We start from the raw sequence: 10,746 nt of genomic DNA on the forward strand, positions 1-10,746 counted from the left end.
GCTCACGACGGGGAAGACCCCTGCCCCGCTCAGAAGGGATGGTTGTTAGCACTGGGAAGTCCTGCCTTGTCTTGAGCCCGACTCGGCAGCCTGTAACCTCTTTCCACCTTGGTCCTTCCTTACACGGAATTGAGAGCAGGACTGCGTCATCCGCTATGCTAGCCTTGAGGCTTCTAACATGGTACGCCTGTCCTTCATCACCCAGCCAAGTCAGGGAGTAGGAGGACACTTGTCCAGTGCCTGGGTGGAGCGGGATTCCTGGTCTTCCCCACTCAGCTGGTCCAATCCTGTATGCACCGCCGCGGTGCGGTTTGCAGATTTTATTCACACATTTCAAAGCCCCAGGTTAAAGTAGCATGACCACCTGGGGAAAAATGAGAACTTTAGAACACAAGGCTCACGCTGGCTCCAAGGATAAGGTGCTGGAATGGAGCCCCTGTGGGTCCCAGGAGGGCTTACCTCCCAAAGTTGGGATCAGCAAGGATCACAATCCCTGCTGTCCGCCCTTCTCCTTATGAGTCTGCTCACAGGAAGTAGGTGAAAGCCCTAGTGACCTAGGAAAAGTTTTCTCAGTAAAGCAGTCTTTAAAGTATGCCCCCTCTTGTCTGCCTGGCCCACCTCTGTTGTCACCGCTCCTCTGCTCCCAGCAGCAGGCCCCAGAGTCCCGAAAGTCCTGCCCCTCCCCCACTCAGGACCGGCTGTCCTTGACCTGCTGCCTCAGTGGTCCTCACCCGGGAGGCCAGGAGCAGGGTGGGGAGAGGTGGGGGGGACTCCTGTGCTTCAGCTAGCGTGATGGATCCCCGCGTCAGCCCATGAGAGGGCTGCCCAGACAGTGACGGTTAATAGCTTCCGTGACACCCCTGAGCTTGTTGAGCGTGACCAAGTCCTCCCTGCGTCTGGTGAGCGAAACGTTCATTAAAAGGGAGGAGATTGTGAAGAGGGAGGGGAGGAGGCTGGTGGTAGACAAAGAGTGAGTGTCTCGGTACAGGGTGGGAGACCCCTCCAGACTCAGCTCCTCCTGCAGAGAAGGCACTGAGCTTTGGTTGCCAGCAGGGCCCCGGGGGCCTCCCAGGCAGCTCAGAGCAGCCCTTGCCCCCTTCCCACACTGCTCTCGGAGCCCTCTCCTCCTCTCAGGTGGAACCATCCTGCCTCCTGGGATGGCATTTTGCCTCCCCTTCTCCCAACCAGAGCCCCCTCCCACTGGCCAGCAAGGCTGGGTAGCCCCAGGGACTGCAGCGGGGTGCTCCGCGTCTCCCTCCCTCAGGCTGCTGGGCCCTGCGAGGTGACAGTGGCCTTGGGAGGCAGCAGTGAGGGCCTGAGGGAGAGAGCGGCACGTGAAGGTCGTCCACACTCATGTTTTTGCATGGTGACATTGTTGTCACTGCAAGTCGTCTGCCTCTTTTCTCCCTTCGATCTGAGAGAGAATCAAATGGCACTGGCCTCTCCGCAGACCTGTTCTCCAGAGCGTTCTGGGTGACCATGCAGGCAGTCATCCTTCTCCCGGAGAGGCTCAGACCCCTGCGCCTGGAAAGCTAACCTCTCTGTGACACAAAGCCCTCAGAAGCGAAAGAAAAATTGCCCAGTTAAGTAAACTCTAGACTGTACCCAAGCCTAGGGTTCAGTTCCAGACAGGGGGCATGGGACCCACCTGGGCCCTTTCCTCCCTGGTGGTGGGAGAGGTTTCCCTCATTGTGGTTCCGGGGCTGCCGCAGGCAGGGAGCCGAGAAAGGGGACGACAGGGTTGGAGGAGTCCCAGGGAGCTGCCAGGCACCAGCGAACAGACAGCCCTGTTGCAGGAAGGACCGGGGTCTGCATGCAGGATGTTTGCGGGGCGGGTGGGCGGGGGGGTCCTCTCCTCTGGCCTGAGCTCACCCCAGGTGGTTTTTCTAGAACCCTCCAAAAGCAGAAAGCACCAAAGCCCCGTTTGTCCTCTCCAGTCTGCTCCAAGTTGTCAGTTTGTAACAAACTCCTTTTCATTTTCATTTTGCTTCTGAGAAGCAGCTGTGTGGCCGTGTCCCCCCCTGACCCTCCCTCCTTTCCCACACTCCCACACACTCTGCCCCTTCCCTCTCCACAGATTAGGGCCCAGACTGTCCAAAAGAGCCGAGCGGGAGCGCAGGGTGGCAATAAGCCGACTTGGGTTCTAGGAAGACAAAAGGGAAGAATGAGCACCAAAGGGACCGGAAAATCATAAATAAATGTGCTGAGCCGGAAACTTTCTTGTGCTTAATTAGGAATTTGTTCTGCCATCTGTTGAAATGAGGCTGGGGAAGACTGCAGAAGCCCCGCCCCGAGCAGGGCCCCCTTAGCTTAGGACGCGGCCCAAGCCTTCAGGCCAGTGGCCCTCCTCCGGTTATTAGCGCCTCCTGCTGCCCGAGTGGGCCTTTGCTGATAGCCACTTGTCCAGGAAAATGTCGGAACCTGTATGACGAGTGCCAGTGTCGAGTCATCTCTTGTTCTCCCCAGATAAGTTCTGGGCAGCCCTGGCAGGTCAGTTTGGGAGACCCGGGTCCCAGGTGCCGTCCGGCAGGTGAGACTGCTGTGCAGGCTTTAGCCGACTCCCTGACCAGCCCTGCTTGCTGTCCCATCACTCACCCCAGGGCTTCGGCTCTGGCGCCTCCCCCCGTTGTTCCCTTCCATGCCGGTCCCATGCACGGACAGCCCAAGCCTGCCTCAGCCAGGTTCCTTGTCTGGGGCAGGACCCCCCCCCCCCATGGAGCAGCCGCGAAGTTAAAATGGGATCCAAAATCGTGTGCAGAGGGCTGGTAGCACTGTGCCTGGCCGGGGTCAGCACTCAGGAAACAGCCGCGATGTGCAGCCCCGCCATCGTCATCTCCGTTGGCCGGTACATCCCCGGGGGTGGCCTCAGCAGGAGCCTCCCTTGGGGCTGGCCATGAGATCAGGGACATGGCCCAGGCCACCTCCAGGAGGAGCAGTGGCTCTGGCAGTAAGACCTCTCCAGTTGGCTCTGTCAGCCTTCCCTCTGCCTCACGCCAGCACTGGTCCCCCGTGCACCCCGGCACCCCACCAGCCTCCACCCTCACCACTTTCAAGGAAGCTTGAGCCTGAGAGAAATGAGAAGCAGGTGCATCTCACAGAACAGCCTAGGGCTTCTTCTTTAGGTCCTGGTTCTCACTCTGTCGGTGGCCAGTAGACTGGGGACCCTTAGGCGAGACACGGCCGAAAGTGCTGTCCCACAGGCCCAGTAGCTGTGGCCACAGAGCCTGAGCCCTAAACCCCCAAGCTAATGACTGTAGACTGTCCCCACCTGGGATGCTGACGTGAGCTGTCCAGCAGGAGGGGCTGAGATGGCATCATTACTTCACCCCCCTTACCAGCTTCCGCTGCAGACGCCTCCCGGTTGGGGACGCACGCAGCTGGCTCAGCTCGGGGTGCCCCACTTGGTGTTATTAAAAACCTGATTCTTTCTAATAAAGACTGCTCTGGAGCACGGCAGCCCTCCTCGGTCTGGGCTGGCGAGGACCCACGGGGCTCCTTTCTCTGGTTGTGTGTTCAGAGCAGCGTGGTGCTCATCACGCCCGTCTCTGTGCTCCCCTCAAAGTGGGTCAGGCACCAGCCTCTCTGAGTGTCCGTGGGCAGACTCGAACCTCATGAAGCGCCTCAGCCCAGCTTTCCCTTCCTCCCCCCAGCAAGTGCCCCAGATTTGTCTTCCAGACCGAGCCAGCAGGGAGAGGTGGGACTCGGCGGTGGTGGCCCGAGTAGCAGAAGGTCCCCAGGAGGAGACCGTCACCTGGGAACATAAGGGCTCTGCTTTTACCTGTCCCCAAAATTCTCTGCGGCTGCTTGGCTGACTCCACTGCAGATCCAGGACTGATTCAGCTGAGTGCCTCGTGGTGGGGCTGCTCTGACCTGTCACCAGCAGCGGCCAGGGGTCTTCTCTGCCTGGGCCATCTGTGGCCCACATCCTGTTGGCTCGGCATGTCAGCTTGGTATATGAATTCCTCCACAGCCACTCACTGCTGTCCCCGCAACCAGTGCTTCTCAGAGGGCCGGGAAGGGGGTCCTTATCCCCGAGCAGCCAGCCAGCATCGGCCTGCAGCATTGCCCCACCCACCCTGTCACTGGGCCCCTGTCCGGGGCTCTCCTGGGCCATCGAGTGTGCGGCTTCTCATTCCTTAGCCAGTGGAGGGAATCCAAGAAAACCTTTTTGTAGATGTCTCATCTCTGTCTTGATTCTTGGTTTTCTGAAAGTTCTCTCTGCAAACGCACTTTAAAGGAGAGGAAGCTGGAGTTTCTGTGTTCCTGCTCTCAGGGCAGAGTGGGTACCCAGTTGAAGTTTGCTGAAAAGCCAGCCCCAGGCCGCCAAATTGCCCCTTTCGTTAACGGGACTGACCCAAGAGCCCGGCCACTCCGCTTCTGTGAGCAGCCTTTGTTGTCAACAGCTCTGCCCTGCATGTGGCTGAGACGTGTGCTGGCCAGCCCATCAGACGATCCCAGGAGGCTGGGAGGTCGTGGGCCAGCTGCCTGGACGCTGGCAAGGGGAGAGAGGTGAGGCCCAGCTTGTGATCAGTAGGGCGAGGCCTCTGACCAGTGGGGGGATCGCACACGCGTCTCTGCACAGAACTGGACTTCACGCAGGCCAGTGTGAACCTCAGAAGCAGCCCTGGGTATCTCAGAGCTAATGGGGCCCACGGCAGCCCAGGAGCTCCCGGACTTACGTGCAGCCCAGGGGCCTCTGAGCACTCGCTGGAGCACTGCCTCTCCTTGTTTCCCCCATGCGCTTTCTCCATCCTGGTCTGTGCATCTAGCTACCGCTGAAGAGATGCCTCCGTCCCCTCAGGCTACCAGGACCGAATACTAAAGGCTGGGTGGCTTAAACAGTAGAGATTTACTTTCTTGGTTCTGGAAGATAGAAACCCAAGATCAAGGTGCTAGCAGGGTTGGTTTCTGGTGTGGCCTCTCTCTCTGCCTTGCAGAAAGCCACCTTCTTGCTGTTCCTCCCGGAGGCTTTTCTCTGTGTGCAGGGAAGCAGCTCTGGCATCTCTGGCTCCTCCTGTAAAAACCAGGGTCCCGTCAGATTAGGGCCCTTATTACCTCATTTTACCGTTGTCACCTCCTAAGAGGCCCCATCTCCAAGCAGTCTCGTTGGGGGTCAGGGCTTCCGCACAGGAATTGGAGGCGGAGATAATTCAGTCCACAACAAAAGGGAAGGACTGAGCGGCCTTCAGGAAAGGTGACAGAGCCGAAGTTTTATGTTTGCAATCTCGGAAGGAGATTAGTCGGCTACTAGCCAGAGGCCCCACGGCTTCACTGTTCCAGCCATTACAAACTGAGCTTGCTCTGAGAGTGTAAGAATGAAAAATGGAGACACTTGCCTCCCGGGCGCCACTTGCTGTGGTTGGAGGGTGTGGGAAGGGGAGGGGTGGAAAGGCCAGAACTCTTGATTTCCTACTTGAGACTTGATAGCTTTAGAGACTCAAATACCTGCTCTTTGCCCATGGCCCCCTGCTCCCAGCACACTTGGAAAAAGGAACTCTGCTCTGAGTTCTCAGAGATAAATATTTTTAAGTAATCTCTACACCTAACGTGGGGCTCAAACGCACAACCCCGAGATCGAGTCGCGTGCTCTGCTGACTGAGCCAGCCAGGCGCCCCTTTTGAAATAAATAATACAGCCACAGAATGGAAGCTCAGTCTGTAAGTTAATTATCCGGACGTCCTTCTCTTCGTCCGTGATGATGACGATGACAGTGACCAGGAGGATCACAGAGCTGGAATCCTGAAACCACAGGGGCTGACTCAGCCTGGGAACATAGTTAGATTGGCTTTGAATTCCCTCCGTTCAATGGAAACACAGGTGACTTTTCATGAGTTACTACAGGCAAGACCAGCAATCCCAGAATGTCTTACAGCCTGAGAGAAAATCTGACCGAGGCCCCAGATGCGTTTGTAGACAAGCACCTCTGTGAGGGAACTTCTCATTTTTCCCCAAGGGGACTCCTCCCAGCATGACAGGCCAGTATGTCCTGTGTTCTGGGGGCATGAAAGGAGCCCCCACCCCGACCCACAGCCTGTGCTCAGGTGGGAGGGTGACGGCCAAAGGAGGACGGACCAGTGTGAGCCCCAGAAATCCAAAGATAATTCCTTTTCAGTCTCAGCTCTGTTCGGAAAGAGCACACACCCAGGGTCTCCCTAGAGTGGTGGGGACATGTTGTCCTTGTTTGGCCTTACGTGGAGCAAGAGGGAGCTGCTTAGTTCACAGAACAGGGGTGAGCAGCCCAGGTCTGACGCCTGGGCCAGAACGGGATGTTCTTGGAAGGGTTATGACTGCACCTGATGTGGCCAGGGCAGGTGGGGTCCCTAGGATGATCCCAGTCCCCTCCTCGTAGCAAAAGGAGAATCAGGTGAGAACTGTGGGTTGGCAGGTTCCTGCTGGTCCAGGACCAGGATTTTCAGGATGGGAGATAAGGTTTCTACGATGATAAAAGTGCCTTCCACGTTCTAAGGGATGGCTTGGGCCGGGCTCCGCCCAGGTGCTTCACTGCGCCATCTGGTCTCGTCCTCCATGAGGTGCGCTGTGATCACCTCCATTTTTAAAGGTGGTAAAATGGAGACAATGACAAGGGACGGGACCACCCAAGGTGACGCAGTTCAGTGGCAGGACCTAGTTGAATCCGGTGTAACTTGAGAAGCTGAGCTTGTTTAGAGGAAGAGCAGTAGCCTCCCGCCCTCCCTGGGGTGGTTTCCAAGGCCTTAGAGCTTCCGGAGGTGAGCCCCCCGCTCACACCCCCGGCCCTGTGGGTGTCGGGAACCTGCGAAACGGCTCTCCTCTCCCAGTTGGTCCTGTTACTTAAGGAACAGATGCCCGGTCACCCGCTCCTGCTTAAGGGCTTTGAAACTGCTTGGTCTTCAGCTGTTAGCAGCTCAGCCAGGTGTTACCCAGTCAGCTCCCCCCAGCCCTCCTGAATGTCAGGAGGCCCAGGCCAACCTCTGACCAGCCTAAGGAGAGACACATCTGTGCCCCAACGTCCTCCGAGGGCAGCACTGTGGTGAAGGAGGAAGCTGGTGCCAGATCCTCCCCGGATCCAGCTCTGAGGATGGGCACACCACGGCCATTCATTATCATTAGTCCTGGCGTGTTGATTCTCTGCTTGGGGAAGAGAGTGCCATCCTCGTGACAGCCACCTTGATGGATGGCCTCCGCCTCGCATGTGTCCAAGCTAAAGCCACTTAACGGAGCTCAGAAAACAGCCAGGTATCCGGGGCAGCACAGGTGGGGCCTACCACAGCCTCAGGACTTCTGGGGCCAGGTTCAGAGGTCAGAGACTTGAGGGAGGTCAAGTCTGCCTCTGGGCAGACGAGGCAGGATGCAGCAGCTGATTGCCGGAATGGCCTGGGTGCCTGCAGCACCTCTGGGGGACATCCTGGGGGCGGTGGGCGGAGGGGCGGAGCGGGGGGGGGGGGGGGGGGGCTCCAGGGAGCACTCTGCCCCGCCCCCCTCCAGGCAGGGAGCGCCCTGCCCCATGCTCCCCAACTCCAGGGGTGCCCGGGCAGGTGGTCCAGCTCATGCCAGCACCACGCAGACCCTGGAATTTGTGAGGAAAGCAGAGCCCTGCCCAGGCCTCACCCACGCGGCCATGGCCCAGAGGCCAGTGCAGTGTCAGCTGCATTTGCTCTGCTGCTGGAGGCCCCGGGGGGCGCTCCTCCCTGTCCATTCCCCAGCTCAGGCTGGCCCTTCCTCACTTACCCAGGGATGGGTTTGGGCACATGGAGGATAGAACTGGAGCCAGAACCCTGGGCCCCACCCTCAGACCCCTGCCCATCCCCCCACCCTGTCCCAAGAGCAAGTCAGCTCCTCCTAGGAGGCCCCAGCCCACCTGTGGCTTCCTGCAGCCAGTGAGGCCCCAGGGGAGGGGCACTCATGGGGAGGAAGCAGGGGAGGCTGAGCGCTGCTTCTCGGCTCTCACTCCTCCCCTGGTAAACTGGGACCACCTTTGCCTCCTGGGCAGGAGTTCCGAAGGGTGTTGCTACCCCTGCCCCACTCTGAGGGGAGTGTGGCTGTGAGGGCGCACCGCCCTGAGGCCCCGCAGCTCCTGGCCGGGCTGCTTACCCGGCTCTTGCTGGCGAGAGGGGAGGAGCCCGAGGCCGCCTCTGGAAAGCAGGGTTTCTCTTCTGATGCCTTTGAGAGCCTAGTTAGCGCTGGGTAAGGGAGAGGACACCTGGTCCCCAGCACCACCTTGACCGCCACACTTGAAGTCGCCCATGTCCCCGTGATGGGACACTGACGTCATGCGGGATGTCCTGGTTTAAATTTACTTTGAACCTGGCCTCCCCAGAAAGGGAAGGGAGGTATCTTCGCTAAGCCATCTGCCCAGGGCTCCCGAAGACTGGACATGGGTGGGTGGGTGGTCCCAGCCGAGCTGTGAGTTACACGAAACAAGTGCAAGTTTTTCACACGGGCTATTACTTCAGCTATTTAAAGAGAAGTCTCTTGTCTTGCCTCCTCACCTCACAGCTGTGCCACCCAAGGCCAACAGCCACTCATGTGACATGTGTCAGGCCCTCACCTCCTTCCCCACCACAGAATCCTCCCCGGCAACTCGCTGCATCTCTTTACCCCTTGGAGTGTGAGTTCCAGCGAGGTCACGGGTGGATGTGGGCTGTGACCCTGGTCCCCTCCCCTGGGCTCTCTGAGCACGGCCTGGGAGGGTCAGAGAGAAACCAGGCCACCCCTGCCCTCTGGGAACTGCAGGCCCTGGTCAGCAAGACGTCGGGGAGCGCTCACTGCTCTGTCCAGTGTCTGTCCACACCTCCCACACAGCCGTGGCCAGGTAGGCGCAAGGGTCTCTAGCGGTGGCCGGCCACGTCTCCGGCGTCAGTGTGGACGCTCAGAACCCTGCTCTCTGTCATGCTTCCTGACAGAGTCTGTCGCTCACAGCCTGTCACCCTCCTTTCATCCTGATTTATTATCAGGCCTAATGAGTTTGGGGAGCAGCTGTCTCCCAGGGATGGGACCATCAATCTAGGAGATGGCTGTTGAACTCTGCTCCTCCAGCAAACGCGGGAGGGAGGAGCCAGGGACAAAGGGGGTGTGGTCACAAGCGGAGGGGCCGGACTGCAGCACAGGGGTGAGTCCTGGTGCCTGCCTCTAGTCCAGGACCTGGCCCTCCTGCTTCCTTCCGGTCCCTTCCCTCTCTGTTCCTCCGTTACAACATGAAGTCCGGGGCATCCCTGGTTTCTTTTGAACAGGCCAGCACCCACCCTCTGTCCTCGCAGTGATGAGGGCGGGCAGGGGTGGGGGGACCCAAAGGGCTCCCGGGCCTCACACTTCCACTGCCCCTTCCCAGGGCTCGCTGGGGCTCCTCTCACAGAGCCAGTCCTCAGTGCCTCCCAAGCCCGGGCGGTGTTCCTCAGGCATCTGCTCCGGAGACATTGTGTGTGTGCCCTTCCTTGGAAGAGCTGCTCAGCTCAGAGCAGTGTGCTCATCACATGCAGCTCTGACGAATGCCCCTCTAACCCCCGACTGGAGCATTAAGTGGCACCCAGCAGGCACTGGGTCAGGATCCAGGGGGCAAATGGAGCACCTCTGCTTTCCCGTGCTGCCAAGGCACACGGCTTGTGTAAGCTTTCGACAAAGCGGCACAGCGTGTGGCTGACGGGACTGGGGCTTACGGGGGAGGGCCCCCAGGTGAGACTGTCCCTCTCTGGGGCCTTCTCCAGGAGCTGCCACTTTTTAATGCTGGAATTGCCTCCCAAGAGCCTCCGGCATCTTCATTCCTGGATAGGATCCAGCATCTAGCCCTTGGGGGTAGATCCAGTTTTTGGAAATAGACTTGAGTAAGAGAACAAGGTGGGTGACTAATCCAGGTGATAGCGTTTGTGATGTAAGCCTATTTATAGTTAGAGGATTGTGAGATATGTTTTTTTTTATCTTCCATAGCCATGCCTTTGTAAGCCACCCTGAAAGTTCTAGAAAATGTCCCATATCGTCATTGACATAATGACACACAGCTCCCAAGACGGTGACTCCAGAAGCCACCCGTCGGTAGCTATACCTTCAGGATGGAGGTTGCCCACGCCTCCATGTGCTTTAAAACCTCCTCCTGTCTTGGAAACCTCTGTGACTTGGTGTATTTGCAGTAAGGAAAGCCCGGGGCTTGAGGTCAGCAAGCCTGCGGGTCCCAGCACTCCCTGGAGATGGAGCGTTGAGGAGGAAGGGGGGCTGAGAGGCACTAGCCAGCATCCGGGGCTGGAGGCAGCCGTGACTCTGTGACTCGGAGTTGCTGACTTTCTGCCTTCTCCTGCTGCGCCCCGGGCCCTGAGGCCGAGCCGCAGGGACAGCTTTCTCCACTCGCCTCGTTCGGAGCTGTGAGTGGCACCAGGCCACGAGGTGACACCTGAGATGGTGACGGCAGAGCAGGGTTTGAATCTCGCAGAACTGTCAGCCGCGGCCTCTTGAATAGCCCGTCCCTGGGCGGCCCCAGGTCCCCGCCAGGTCATCCAGCTGTAGCCACCTGACTGCTCAGTTCGCGTTGTGACCTGGCCCCCAGGGGACTCGACCTCCACCCTGGCCCAGCGCACTTGGTGCGGTGCGGTTCCTCCGCACAGATCTCTGCCCTGCACACCCCTCCTGCGCTCAGCCCCAGACATCTGATAAGCCAGGCTGCCGGGGTCCCGGGCTGTCCCGTCACCCCCTCTCCGCCCTCCAGGGGTTAATCCAGAGACAGCTCCCTGGGCTGAGAGCCCACAGGAGGAGCTGGGTCTCCGCTTTCCCCTTGACCTGCCA

The 10,746-nt window shown here is 59.0% G+C and overlaps 1 protein-coding gene across 4 annotated transcripts in view; it reads left to right on the top strand.

The window, feature by feature from the left end:
* The window catches only part of TMEM104 (transmembrane protein 104), a 54,490-nt gene that overhangs the window by 39,022 nt on the left and 4,722 nt on the right, over window positions 1–10,746 (top strand). The window lies entirely within an intron of this gene.

This window comes from Zalophus californianus, chromosome 16 (genome assembly GCF_009762305.2).
Source record: "Zalophus californianus isolate mZalCal1 chromosome 16, mZalCal1.pri.v2, whole genome shotgun sequence".
Taxonomy (NCBI): Eukaryota; Metazoa; Chordata; class Mammalia; order Carnivora; family Otariidae; genus Zalophus; species Zalophus californianus.